Genomic DNA, 15,398 nt, shown 5'->3' on the forward strand with positions numbered 1-15,398 from the left:
AAATTCAGAGTCCAGAAGAGATACAAAATAGGAGTGGGGCAGCAAAGCCTTCACAGAGGACAAGACGAGAGAGCTGTTTTGAAGGCTGAGCAGGTGTTGGGTAGCAGATAGGAGGTAGAGCTGGATCAGAAGAGCATTCCAGGAGCAAGATGGACAAAGGGCCTAAGGCATACAGTAGCAGGCCCTATACAGTTACAAATATTGGCTCTGCTTGAATATGAAGTACAAGAGAGCATGCAATGAAAGGCACAGCTGAGGAAAACAGGTAGGGCTAAGTTACAGTGGGCCTCGGACTCTAAGCCGAACCTGGGCTGCATTCTAAGGCAGGAAGGGACTCTTGAAAGCAGAAGTATACCAAGCACGGAGCTGCGTGTTAGAAAAGTTGCTCTGTAATGCAGACAATGGATTAGAGGGAATGAAAAATGGAGGTACAGAGACTATGTTCTGGTTCTGGCAATACTGTGAACTAAATCATATAAAAACTCCCCAGTTTACCAAAAAAAACAACACTCAATGAAATACAACATTCTTTAAATGCATAGTTAATCTCAAAGAGTAAGGGAAACTCTTGGAACCATAAATGAAGAGGAAACCAGACTGGAAAGTGAAATAAATGAGGCTGTGAGTGCCTTCAGATATATAGTCAGTCTCACTTAGCCACATTGTCTAATATGGTGGGGACTGGCCACATGCGGCTCTCTAACTTTAAATTTAGGCCAGGCACGGTGGCTTACGCCTGTAATCCCAGCACTTCGGGAGACCGAGGCAGTTGGATCACCTGAAGTCAGAAGTTCGAGACCAGCCTGGTCAACATGGCAAAACCCCGTCTCTACTAAAAATACAAAAATTAGCGGGGCTTGATGGCATGGGCCTGTAGTCCTAGCTACTCAGGAGGCTGAGATGGGAGAATCGTTTGAACACGGGAGGCAGAGGTTGCAGTGAGCCAAGATGGTGCCACTGCACTTTAGCCTGTGTGATAGAGCAAGACTCCATCCCCTCAAAAAAAAGTTTCAAAAAAAAAGTGTCTTGCATATTTCTTCTCCTTTCTTCTCTTAATTTATTCAAAAAGCAATTGCATAAAACTGTAATTGTATTGTTGGGCCTTAACATATAGAAATGTAATAGGTTTGACAATAATAGCACAAAGAAGGTAGTTGAGGGCAAAGCTGTATTAAGGCAAGGAAATGACATAAGATGGTAACTCAAATCCACAGAAATAAATGAAGACAGCCAGAAATGGTAAAATACAGATATAGATAAATATTTTTTAATATCTTACATATAGGCCAAGCATGGTAGCTCACATCTGTAATCCCAGAACTTTGGGAGGCCAAGGCATGTGGATTGCTTGAGCTCAGAAGTTTGAGACCAGCCTAGGTAACATGGTGAAACCCCATCTCTACAAAAAATATTTTAAAAATTAGCCAGGCGTCAAAAACAAGTAAATAAATAAATAAAAATTAGCCGGGCGTGGTGGTGCATGCCTATAGTTCCAGCTACTTGACTTGGGAGGCTGAGGCAGGAGAACTGCTTGAACCCCGGAAGTGGATCTTGCAGTGAGCCAAGATCCACCACTGCACTCCAGCCTGAGCAACAGAGTGAGACCCCATCTCAAAAAAAAAAAAAAAAAAAAAAAATTAGCCCGGTTTGGTGGCACATGCCTGTAGTTCCAGCCACTTAGGAGGCTGAGGTAGGAGGATCACTTGAGCCCAGGAGATTGAGGCTACAGTGAGCCCCGATCGTGCCATTGCACTCCAGCCTGAGTGACAAAGCAAGACCCTGTCTCAAAAAAAATGTTATATATGTATAATGTATAATAATAATGGCACCAAAAAGGCAAAGAAGGAATAGAGCTATCTAGAAACGAAGTCTCTTTATCTCACTGGAATTAAGTTGGTATAAATCTGAAGTTAATTTTGATAAGCTAATATGTATAAGCCCTAGAGCGACACTAATAACTCAAAAAGTAGTTTAGAAATCATTAAAGGAATTAAAATGTTACACTATGAAAACTCACTCAATACAAAAAAGAAAAGAAATATTTAAAAACAAAACAAAACAAAACAAAAAAACTAGCCAGGCGTGGTGGCTCATGCCTGTAATCCCAGCACTTTGGGAGGCAGAGGCGGGTGGATCACCTGAGGTCAGAGTTCAAGACCAGCCTGATCAATACAGTGTTTCACCAATACTCCGTCTGGGGGGAAAGCAAACAAACAAACACTTCAGTCCTACCTGAGGTGCTCAAAAATAAACAAACAAAAAACCTGGCCGGGTACATTTGAGATCAGCCTGGGCAAGATAGCAAGACCTCATCTCTAAGAATAATTTTTTTTTTTCAAGACAGAATCTTGCTCTATCCCCCAGGCTGTAGTGCAGTGGCACGATCTCGGCTCACTGCAACCTCCGCCTCCCGGGTTCAAGCGATTCTCATGCCTCAGCCTCCCAAGCAGCTGGGATTACAGGCGCCCGCCACCACACCGGGCTTATTTTTGTATTTTTAGTAGAGACAGTGTTTCTCTATCTTGGTCAGGCTGGTCCCGAACTCCCGACCTCAGGTGATCTGCACGCCTCAGCCTCCCAAAGTGCTGGGATTACAGGCGTGAGCCACCATGCCTGGCCATAAAAATAATTTTTTTTTTTTTAAGTAGCCGGACATAGTAGCATGTGCCTGTAGTCCTAGCCACCCAGGAGGCTAAAGTGGGAGGGTCATTTGAGGCCAGGAGTTCGAAGTTACAATGAGCTATGATCATGCCACTGTACTCCAGCTTGGGTGACAGAGCAAGACTGTGTCTCAAAAAAAAGAAAAGAAAAGAAACCTTCAGATTTCAAGTATATAGTAGTCCTCCCTTTATCCGTGAGGGATTCATTCCAAGACCTCCAGTGGATGCCTGAAACTGAAGATATACATATACTATGTTTATTTTCCTATACATACCTATGATAAAGTTTAATTTATAAATTAGGTACAGTAAGAGATTAAGAATAGTAACTAATAATAGAACAATTATAACAATATAATAAAAGTGTATGTGAATGTGGTGCCTCTCTATCTCAAAATATCTTAATATTTTCAGACAGTGCTTTACCATGGAACTGAAACCATGAAAACTGAACCTGCAAATAGGAGAGACTGCTGTATAGTCACTGAAAAAATTTAATGGATGAGCTCAACAGCAAATTAGACACAACTGAAGTGAGTACATTTAACAATATATATGAAGACATTCTCTAGAATGTAGTACAGAGAGCTAGAGACTGAAAATATCTAGGAGACAAGAGACATGAGAGATAGATTGGAATATCCAAAATATGTCTAACAGAAGCTCCAGAAAGAGAATATAAAAGAATAAGGGAAAGACAATACAGAAATGTGAACTGAGAATTTTCCAAAATTGGTGAAAGAACTTCTCCAACCCACAGATTTAGGAATTGCAATGAATCCTAAACAGGATGAATAAAAATAAACATGCTCCAAGATGTTTTCAAGTAAAATCGTAGAACTCTAGACAAGAAAAAGATCTTAAGAGAAATCAAACAGTAAAAAACAAATTACTTACAACAAACAACAATTAGATTAATGGCAGACTTCTCATCAGAAATAACAGAAGTCAGAATGCAGTGGATGGTAGAAATAAAGCTAAATAATCAGTAATCACAATAGATGTCATATTAAACAACAGATGATCAGATTGGATTTTTTTTAAATGTCCAGTTATAGGCTTTTACAAGAAATATCCCATGGCCTGGCATGGTGGTTCACGCCTGTAATCCCAGCACTTTGGGAGGCTGAAGCAGAAGGAACCCTCGAGCCCAGACTGGGCAACAAAGTGAGATGCCATTTCTACCAAAAAAAAAAAAAGAATCGTTGTTTTTTTTTTTTGGCGGGGGTGGGGGGGGTTTGTTTTTGTGTTTGTTTTTTTAATGAAGTTTCACTCTTGTGGCCCAGGCTGGAGTGCAATGGTGAGATCTCAGCTTACCACAACCTCCTCCTCCCAGGATCAAGCGATTCTTCCGCCTCAGCCTCCCGAGTAGCTGGGATTACAGGCATGCGCCACCATACCCAGCTAATTTTGTATTTTTAGTAGTGACAGGGTTTCTCTATGTTGGTCAGGCTGATCTCGAACTCCTGACCTCAGGTGATCCTCCCACCTCGGCCTCCCAGAATGCTGGGATTACAGGCATGAGCCACCATGCCCGGCCTTCAAAAAATCGTTTTTAATTAGCCAGGTGTAGTGATACATGCCTGTAGTCCCAGCTAGTCAGAAGGCTGAAGTGGGAGGATCCCTTGAGCCCAGGAGTTGGAGGTTGCAGTGAGCTATGATCACACCATTGCACCCCAGCCTGGGTGACAGAGCAAGACCGTGTCTCAAAAATAAATAAATAAAAGAAAAAGAGAAATATCCCTAAAATATAAAGACAAAGTAAAAAAGGGCTGAAGAAAAAATACACAAATATAATTTAATGCATGTATATAATTAAACTAGGCAAATATCAACTTTAAAAAGTGGGTTCGGCAATATTAATACCAGAAAAAATAAACCATATGACAAAGAATATTCTTAGGGATAACGAAGTTCACTATATAATGATGAAAGACAGTACACCACAGTAGTGAAGGGCACACACTCTATAGCCAGACTACCTGGATTCAAACCCTGACTCCACCATTTAGTTTCATTTTACTTTTATTTTTTTTTATTTTTTGGAGACAGAGCCTCACTTTGTCACCCAGGCTCGAGTGCAGTGGCACGATCTTGGCTCACTGCAACCTCTGCCTCCCAGGTTCAAGCAATTCTCCTGTCTCAGCCTCCCAAGTAGCTGGGATTATAGGCGCCTGCCACCACACCCAGCTAATTTTTTTTTTGTATTTTTAGTAGAGACAGAGTTTCGCCATGTTGGCCAGGCTGGTCTGGAACTCCTGACCTCAGGTGATCTGCCCGCCTTGGCCTCCCAAAGTGCTGGGATTACAGACGTGAGCCACCGCGCCCAGCTGACTCCACCATTTAGAAGCTGAGTGACCTTAGGCAAATTACTTAATCTCTCTTTCCTTGATTTTCCCACCAGAAAATGGGGAAAATAATAGTACCCACTTCACAGAGTTGTTATGAGGAGTAAATGAATTAATATATAGAAAGTGCTCAGCACTTCTGCAGCAAAAACATATTATGCATTGTATTTAGTAACATGATCATTAATTTCACTCTTTATTTCAATATGTATGCATGTTGACTTATGCCGATCTAATTTCTTTCTGCTTTACAAATATTCCATTTTATCCATTCAAAATATTTAGAAACAAGATATGGAATTTTGTAGATTTAGCTAATGAATTATAAGAATTCTTGAAATGTCACTATGAAAGTAAGAAAAACAGACTAGAATACTTCAAAATTAAATTCTGGTGCTTCATTTATACATATAAAGAGAGATGGAGAGATTATGAAATGGAAATGTTTCAATCAAAGCAAAAAAAATGAAATTTAACATCAATAAACAGTAGAAAGAAGAGAAAAATCTCAAAAAAAAAAAAAAAAGAAAGTGCTCAGCACAAAGTGCTATATAAATATTTGCTGCTGTAAAAGGACCAAGTTCCAGAAAGACTATAGTTCTGAATGTGTATGTATTCAATAACATAGCCCTAAAATATATAAATAAAAATGGATAATATTTATGAGACATTGGCAAATAACCTAATGATAGTGAGAAATATAAACACATCTCTCAGTAATTGATAGTTCAAACAGATAAAACATTGGTACAGATGTATACAAGTTGAACCATATCATTAACAAGCTTGATCTAAACGGCTGAATTTAGAGCTCTGTACCTCCAAAATTAGATACTACACATTGTTTACAATTTTACATGCAACATTTACAAAGCCTGACCATGTACAGACCAATCCTTTGACCTCACAACAATTAGATTAGAATAAAATCACAAAACGATGACCAACCACCCCCCACATATTTGGAAGTTTAAAGACATACTTCCAAATGAATCATCCAAAAATTAGAAAATATTTAGAACTAAATGAACATAAAAATACCACCTGTCAAAATGGATAGGACATAGCCAAAGCAGAAGCAGAACAGTTATAGCCTTAAATGTTTGTGTTACAAAAGGAGAAAATTGGACATTTAATAAGGTAAACATCCAACTTAATAAATTGGCTGAGCACAGTGGTTTGTCATCCCAGCACTTTGGGAGGCTAAGGCAGGAGGGTCACTTGAGGCTAGTAGTTTGAGATCAGCCTGGGTAACATAGCAAGACGTTGTCTCTATAAAAAATTAAAATATTAGCCAGGCATGATGGTACATGCCTGTAGCCCCAGCTACTTGGGAGGCTGAGGTGAAGGACCTCTTGAGCCCAGCAGTTTGAGGCTACAGTGATCCATGATCACACCACTTCCAGCCTAGGCAACAGAGTGAGATCCTGTCTCAAAATAAATAAATAAAAGTTGGAGAAAGAAAAGCAAGTACAATGAAAACACAAAGAAGGAAATATGATTGGATATGGTGGCTCATGCTTGTAATCCTAACACTTTGTTTTTTGTTTGTTTGTTTTGTTTTGAGATGGAGTCTCACTCTGTCGCCCAGGCTGGAGTGCAGTGGTGCGATCTCAGCTCACTGCAACCTCTGCCTCCTGGGTTCAAGCAATTATCCTGCCTCAGCCTCCTGAGTAGCTGGGACTACAGGCGCACGCCATCATGCCCGGCTAATTTTTGTATTTGTAGTAGACACAGGGTTTCACCATGTTAACCAGGATGGTCTTGATCTCCTGACCTCGTGATCTGCCAGCCTCAGCCTCCCAAAGTGCTGGGATTACAGGCGTGAGCCACCGCACCCAGCAATCCTAGCACTTTGAGAGGCCAAGGCATCAACTTTCAAATTGGGTAACGGGTAGAGGCTGAAAGAGATTTGAGGTGTATGCTAGAAATGTGGACATTAAAAGTGATACTGATGAGGACTCAGAAAGAAAAGAGGAGAGCTATAGCGAAACCTCAATCTTCTTAGAGAATACCTAAGTAATCCTGAACAGAATGCTGGTGGGAATATACAGTAAGGCCATTCTTTTTTTTTTTTTTTTTTTTTTTTAAACAGAGTCTCACTCTGTCGCCCAGGCTGAAGTGTAATGGCGTGATCTTGCTGCAACCTCCACTTCCTGAGTTCAAGTGATTCTCCTGCCTCAGCTGCCCGAGTAGTTGGGACTACAGCTGCATGCCACCACACCCGGCTAATTTTTGTATTTTTAATAAAGATGGGGTTTCACCATGTTGACCAGGCTGGTCTAGAACTCCTGGCCTCAAGTGATGCACCCGCCTTGACCTCCCAAAGTGCTGGGATTACAGGCAGTAAGACCATTCTGATGGGGCCACAGATGGAAATGAAGAACATTTACTGGAAGCTGGACAAAAGGCCATCCTTGTTAGGAAGAAGCAAAGAACTTGGCTAAATTGTGTTCATGTTCTATCATTTTGTGGAGGTAACAATTGCAAGCAATGAAACTTGCAATTGAATGTTTGGCTTAGGAAATCTCTAAACAAAGTATTGAAGGAGTTACCTAGCTCCTTCTGACTGCTTCCAGTAAAATTCAAGAGAGACATAAATGACTTAAAGACAGAACTGTTAAGCAAAAAGTAATAAGAACTTGAAATTCTGAAAAATGATCAGCCCATCCATATAGAAAAGAACGAGAACCCAGTCTGGAGAGAACACTAATGATGTTGCTGTGTTGCCAAGCTCCTTTAGTAAGATTAGTATGGATCAGCCATTGCAACAGAAGCTAGGAGCTATTCTCCAAGATAATGGAAGAAGGACCCTGAAGGCAATTCAGAGATCATGACAGCTGGCACTCCCATCACCGGCCCAGAGTGCAAGGACCCACAGTGCAGAGCAGATTCAAAGGCTGGCCACCTCTCTGATCCAGGCCAGCCAAGAAGCAGGAATTAGGCCTTCACCAGACACCAAATCTGCTGATGATGCCTTGATCTTGGACTGTCCAGTCTCCAAAAGTATGAGAAATAAATTTATGTTTTCACAGGACACCCAGTCTATGGTCTTCTAATAGCCTGAATGGACTAAGACAGAGACCAATTGCACTTATGAACATAGACAAAGAACTCCTGAACAAATTACCAGCAGTAGCGGCCAGCGACATGTAACATAACCAATTTGGTTTTATCCCAGGGACGAAAGAAAGAGTTAAAGATGAAAACAGGCTGGGCGTAGTGACTCACGCCTGTTATCCCAACATTCTGGAGGCCAAGGTGGGAGGGGCGCTTGAAGCCCAGGAGTTTGAGAGCCGCCTAGGCAACATGGCAAGACCTCACCTCTACAAAAAATAAAAAAATAAAATTAGCTGGGGTGTGGTGGCACATACCTGTAGTCCCAGCTGCTTGGGAGGCTGAGGCGGGAGAATTGCTTAAGCCCGGGAGGTCGAGGCTGCCGTGAGCCAGGACTGAGCAACTGCACTGCAACCTGGGTGACAGAGAGAGACCCTGTCTCCAAGAAAGAAAAAAGATGAAAACAAAATATATTAATATAGTTTACCATATTAACAGATTAAAGGAGAAGAACACTTAAGATCAACTCAACAGAGAAACAAACATTTAATATCTATTCATGAATTTCAACAAATATTGAGCAAAACAAAATTTTTTGCTCTATTGGTCTTGCTCTGTTGTCCAGACCAGAGTGCGGTGGCACAATCATAGCTCACTGCAGCTTTGAATCCTAGGCTCAAGCAACCCTCCTGCCTCAGCCTTCCAAGTAGCTGTGACTACAAGCATATGCCACCACGCCTAGCTATTTTTTTGTTTGTTTGTAGAGAGAGGGTCTCCCTATGTTGCCCGGGCTGGTCTCAAACTCCTGGACTCAAGAGATCCTCCTGCTTCTGCCTCCCAGAGTGCTGGGATTATAGGTGTGAGCCACCAAGCCTGGCCAGAATTTCTTTATTCCTAGTAAATAGTAATATGGCAACAGAGACAGACTAGATGCTGTCCAATCCCATTTCCTCTTCCTAGACAGAGAAAGACCACATTTCCCATGCTCTTTGTAGTCACATTAGAACCATGTGGCTAGCCAATAAACATGCACACATGTGGCATCCACCACAGCCTGGTTCGGCCATAAATCCCTTCGCAGTTATCCATTCACGCTGTCTCCCACAGACCTTGGACCCACGTGTGGAAGACGACAGCATCACCAACTGGAGGGTGCCTGGATCCCTTAGTCACCACTTGCAGTGAAAAGGTCAAGAGTAGCCACCTGACCCATATCAGGCTATGAAGTGAGTAAGAAAGAAAGATTTTGTGAAGCCACATTTTCATACATGTGTAGGTCTGTTTCTGGGTACTCTACTTTGTGCCATTGGTTTGTATCTCTCCCTCTGCCAGTAGAACAGTGTCTTAATTATTGTAACTTTATAAAAATGCTTGATATCTGATAGGCAAGTCCAGTGTCGAGACACGATGAATTCCTCTAGAACAAGGGCAGTTTCTCATTTCTTTTCTTTTCTTTCTTTTTTTTTTTTTTTTTGAGATGGAGTCTCACTCTGTCATCCAGGCTGGAGTGCAATGGTGCAATCTCGGCTCACTGCAACCTCCGCCTCTTGGTTTCAAGTGATTCTCCTGCCTCAGCCTCCCAAGTGGCTGGGATTACAGGCACATGCCACCTGCCTGGTAAATTTTTTTTTTTTTTTTTTTAGCCTGTAATCCCAGCACTTTGGGAGGCCGAGGCAGGCGGATCACAAGGTCAGGAGATGCAGACCATCCTGGCTAACACAGTGAAACCCCGTCTCTACTAAAAATACAAAAAAAAATTAGCCGGGCGTGGTGGTGGGCGCCTGTAGTCCCAGCTACTCAGGAGGCTAAGGCAGGAGAATCACTTGAAACCGAGAGGCGGAGGTTGCAGTGAGCCGAGATTGCACCATTGCACTCCAGCCTGGATGAGAGAGTGAGACTCCATCTCAAGAAAAAAAGAAAGAAAGAAAAGAAAAGAAATGAGAAACTCCCTTGTTCTAGAGGAATTCATCCTGTTGGGCGGGCAAATCATGAGGTCAGGAGATTGAGACCACCCTGGCTAACATGGTGAAACCCCGTGTCTACTAAAAATACAAAAAAAAATTAGCCGGGCGTGGTGGCGGGCGCCTGTAGTCCCAGCTACTCGGGAGGCTGAGGCAGGAGAATGGCGTGAACCCGGGAGTCGGAGCTTGCAGTGAGTCGAGATCACGCCACTGCCCTCCAGCCTGGGCGACAGAGCAAGACTCCGTCTCAAGAAAAAAAAAAAAAAAAGGAAAAAAGAAAAAAGACCAAAAGAAGAAGCAGACAAGAAAGGAAGAAAGAACACCCCTCCCCTCTCCAAAGAGACAGCTCCAGGAATGCCAAGGCTGCTCGCCTAGGGATGCAGAGCCAGAAAACTCAAGTCAGAGTGGGAGGAGGTAGGGAAGGAGTTTCAAGCTAGACTCCTATTCTCTCTCTCCACCCCCTCTCTCACCCCAAAAAGAGAGAAAATGACACGAGGCTTTGGAACCAAGAGCTGGAGGAACCTGGAAGCAAAAGCTGAGGCTGTCAGCTGCCCAGCAGTTAACACCCTGAGACCATCTTCCCACTTCCAACACCCACAGAAGCTGCCTCCCAAGGGCCCCTGTGTCCCCGCATGGCCCACCTCAGCAGTATGATGCAGCACTGGGGAAGTGACAGAATGTGAAAAAAAACTATTATAGCTGAGATATTTTAAAATTCCGCCCTCCAGGCAGCATCTGGTTGCTACAGCAACCCCAGCTCTGCAGGGTGTCCCGATTACCGGCAGGCTCCCTGCACCTGCCTCAGGCTGAGAGCAGGCGGCTGCCGCCAAGGGGAACACCAAGGAAATGCCCATGTTCTGATTCCAAGGTAATGGCTCAGACCCAAGGGGATTTTTGTCTGTTCCATGTGCAACCTGATGAAGTTTTGTCCCATGTTAATAATTTCATTAAAAATATGGCCTTACGTCCTATTCGATGCACTCACAGTCTTTTTTTTTATTCACTCGGCTCTATCAAAACACAAAAAGATAACATTTTCATTCATTTGGGATTGAGCAAATGAAAGCAGCTGGATGAGTTTTGGTTCCAGGGTTTAGACAAAGCCCCTAAGGGACAAAATTGGAATCAGAGCTGAGTGGCTGGCCCTGCTCTCTAGATTTGCATGTCATGTGGCAGGACACTTGCTCTTTTGCACCCAGCCTAAAATAGCTTATGGTATCTTTAGGAAACCCGAACAAGTAATAAATAGGGGGCTGAGCACCGTGGCTCACGCCTGTTATCCCAACACTTTGGAAGGCTGAGGCAGGGGTATCACTTGAGCCCAGGAGTTCCAGACCAGCCTGGGTAACATAGCAAGTTCCTGTCTCAACAAAAAAATTACAGGCTGGGCGCGGTGGTTCACGCCTGTAATCCCAGCACTTTGGGAGGCTGAGGCAGGTGGATCACCTGAGGTCAGGAGTTTGAGACCAGCCTGGCCAACATTGTGAGACCCCATCTCTATTAAAAATACAAAAAATTAGCTGGGTGTTGTGGCTGGCGCCTGCAAGCCCAGCTACTCGGGAGGCCGAGGTGGGAGAATCACTTGAACTCGGGAGGCGGAGGTTGCAGTGAGCCGAGATTGCGCCACTGCACTCCAGCCTGGGCGATAGAGCGAGACTCCATCTCAAAAAAAAAAAAAAAAATTACATTAGCTGGTCGTGGTTGTGCACACCTGTAGTCCCAGCTATTTGGGAGGGTGAGGTGGGAACATCACTAGAGCCCAAGGAAGTCAAGGTTGCAGTGAGCCATGATCACGCCACTGCACTCTAGCCAGAGTGTGTGGTGTGTGGTGATATACACCTGTAATCCCAGCACTTCAGGAGGCTGAGGGGGGAGAATCGCTTGAGCCCAGGAGTTCAAGACCAGCTGGGTCAACATAGCGGGACCCCATCTCAAAATATAATAAATAAATAAGTGAAATTAAATGAGAAAGAATGAATGGCTTCTGACTTTGTGCCCTCATTTCTGAAAATGGCATAGATAAGAATTCTCTCTCCATGAGGGGCTTCGTGAGGCTCTAACAAAGTAGGAACGGATGACACCTGTTTCAAAATGCTTTGGAAAATGCTAACCACCATGCAAATGTGAGCCAGCAAGACTGTGTCCTGGCCAGCAGCTCAGACGGCCAACACAAAGGTGCTTCAGAGGCCAGGGACTGGTCTTCAGAGACTCAGAGACTTGCGTCATGTCCTGGAGCAGCTGCTCTGGGTGCAGCCCAGACGAGCTCGCAGGTCAGATAGGTCAACAGGTCAACCTCACCACGCAGATTGACAGAATAACCCAGCTCAGTGCCTTGGTGCTGTTGGCGCCACAAGGCACCTGCCCAACACGCACCCCATGAGCCTTTCACACACAACCCGAATTTTGTTTGAGCAACAATGTGCCAGTCCCTGCCTGCTTGTCACTGGGGGTGTCTTGTGACCCCCTCATCATCACCTGCAGAACTGGAGGTCAGAAGGGGGCACTCCTGGGGATGAAGCTCCATGAGCTCTGCTCTGGGCCCTTCCCTCCCTCCCCCCTCCCAGTGGGGCTGAGGGGCTTGCACATGTAAGGGGGCCACCTTGCCACTGGACAAAGCACGCGTGCTGAGGATGATGGAGTGGGCACTGAGTCCTCCAGGATAGCCTGGCACTGCTCCCAGCCCTGACATGCCACTTCTGACCTTCCCATCACTTAGAAAAATAACCTCCTGTTGAGTCAAGCCACCAATCAAACTTCTGTTAGAGGCCAGATGCAGTGGCTCATGCTTGCAATCCCAGCACTTTGGGAAGCCAAGGCGGAAGGATCACTTGATGCCAGTTTGAGACCAGTCTGAGCAACATGGTGAGACCCCATCTCTTAAAAAAAAAAATAAAATAAAATTAATTAGCTGGGTGCAGTGGGGCACACCTCTACTCCTAGCTACTCAGAAGGCTGAGGTGGGAGAATCACTTGAGCCTGGGAAATAGAGGCTGCAGTGAGCAGTGATTGTGCCACTGCACTTCAGCCTGGGTGACACAGCAAGACCCCAGACTCTAAAAGAAAAAGACCAAAAAGATTTGTTAGGAACAGAACATAATCTGAAATGATACAGAACTGTACTTATAACAGCTCATTTATTTCTCAGATAGTCCTATGAAACAAACATTGCCAATGCCAATTTCATGGGTGAGAAAATGGAAGCTTGGAGGAGTGAAGGAAGTTGCCCAAGGCCATATAGCTAGTGGATGGCCGGGCTGGGACTCCATCGCCAGGCCTGCAGTCCTTTCACTTCTGCCACGCTCCCTAGGGAGTGAAAGCAGAGGGAGGCGTGTTCGTGTCCAAGGGCCCTGTGGAGGACTCACCATAGGAGGGTCTCAGGGGCCATCTACTATCATCTTTTGAAGCCTGCCAAGTGCCAGGCATGCAGGCGTGGGGACGCGATTATGAACCAATACGGACAGAGTCCATGGAGTCGTAGAAGACATAGAATCAGCAAGTATATGTGGCTCATGGGGTGGTAGGTACCATGAAAACATTAAGTAGGGTAAGGATGATGGTGCTACGTTTACAGAAAGTCAAGGAAATTGGAATGGCACATCCATCAGACCCATAAGTGGGTCTGGGAAAAAAAGAAAGAGATGCTTGGCAGGGCACAGTGGTTCACGCCTGTCATCCCAGTACTTTGGGAGGCCGAGGCGGGCGGATCATGAGGTCAGGAGTTCGAGACCAGCCTGGCCAACATAGTGAAACTCCGTCTCTGCTAAAAATAAAAAAATTAGCCAGGTGTGGTGGCGTGCACCTGTAGTCCCAGCTACTTGGGAGGCTGAAGCAGGAGAATCGCTTGAACCCAGGAGGCGGAGGTTGCAGTGAGCCAAAACCTCGCCACTGCATTCCAGTCTGGGGGACAGATCAACACTTCGTCTCAAAAAAAAAAAAATAAAAGGAAGGGATGGCATGAGCCACATGGACACTGTGGCCCGGCAGAGCGGCTGCAAGAGGCCCTAGGCAGGAGTGAACGTGGAGAAGGGTAGCGGGTGTGAATGATGATGAGGAAAGCAGCAGGTGAGGTCCCGGGGGTAGCTGTGGGACAGGATGAAGAGGCATTTGTGCCATGGTAAGAAATCACTGCTTTTGCTCTGAGTCAGATGTCACTGGAGGGCTATCATCAGAGAACAGACCATGTGATCTGCCAATAAGTGAGCACAGCAGGTGGGAGAGAAAAGGGTGGAGGTGGGGAGGCCATTAAGTGTGGCTGCAACAGCTCAGGTGAGGCCAGGGGCCTAGCTGGGGTGGGGCGTGGTGGGTAGCAGAGCTCACTTGGGAAATTAAGAGGAGCTCAGCAGGACACCAGGCCCTCAGCCTAGACAAGGAGAGGAAGGAGCTGTCGCAGCCACCTAAGCTGGGGAAGACAGTTAAGCAGGAGGTGTGGACTGCACTCAGTGTCTGGTCGTAGTGTGTCTACGCTTACACCGAAGGAATGAGCACAGCTCCTCAGCACTCAGCCACTCAGCCTCCAAGACACCAGCTCTCCTGTTTCATAGCCACTGTCTCAACCTCCTTTGCTCCCTGACCTCTAAACACCTCTGAGGCATCCAAGCAAAGGTATCAAGAAATCAGTTGAGGGCCGGGCGCAGTAGCTCATGCCTGTAATCCCAGCACTTTAGGAGGTAGAGGCAGGCAGATCACCTGAGGCCAGGAGGTTGAGACCAGCCTGGCTAACAGTGAAACCCCGTTTCTACTAAAAATACAAAAAATTAGCTGGGAGTGGTGGCGCGTGCCTGTAATGCCAGCTACTCAGGGGGCTGAGGCAGAATTGCTTGAACCTGGGAGGTGGAGGTTGCAGTGAGCCAAGATCACGCCATTGCACTCCAGCTTGAGAAACAAGAGCGAAACTCCTGTCTCAAAAAAAAAAAGAAAGAAAGAAATCAGTTGAGGCCGGGAGCAGTGGCTCATGCCTGTAATCCCAGCGCTTTGAGGGGCCGAGGGCGGATCACTTGAGGTCAGGAGTTCGAGACCAGCCTGGCCAACATGGCAAAACCCCGTCTCTACCAAAAATACAAAAATTAGCTGGCCAGGAGTGGTGGCAGGCGCCTGTAATCCCAGCTACTCGGGAGGCTGAGGCACAAAAATTGCTTGAACCCGGAGGTGGAGGCTGCAGTGAGCCAAGATCACGTCACTGCACTCCAGCCTGGATGACAGAGTAAGACTCCATCTCAAAAAAAAAAAAAAAAAAAAAAAAAAAAAAAGACTAGTCAGGTGGGGACAGCCAAGAGGGCTTTAAGAATGAGGGAGGGAGGCCGGGCGTGGAGGCTCACGCCTGTAATGCCAGCACTTTGGGACACCAAGGCAGGCAGATCATTTGAGGTCAAGAG

The sequence above is a fragment of the Pongo pygmaeus genome, chromosome 23 (assembly GCF_028885625.2).
Source record: "Pongo pygmaeus isolate AG05252 chromosome 23, NHGRI_mPonPyg2-v2.0_pri, whole genome shotgun sequence".
In the NCBI taxonomy this organism is placed as follows: Eukaryota; Metazoa; Chordata; class Mammalia; order Primates; family Hominidae; genus Pongo; species Pongo pygmaeus.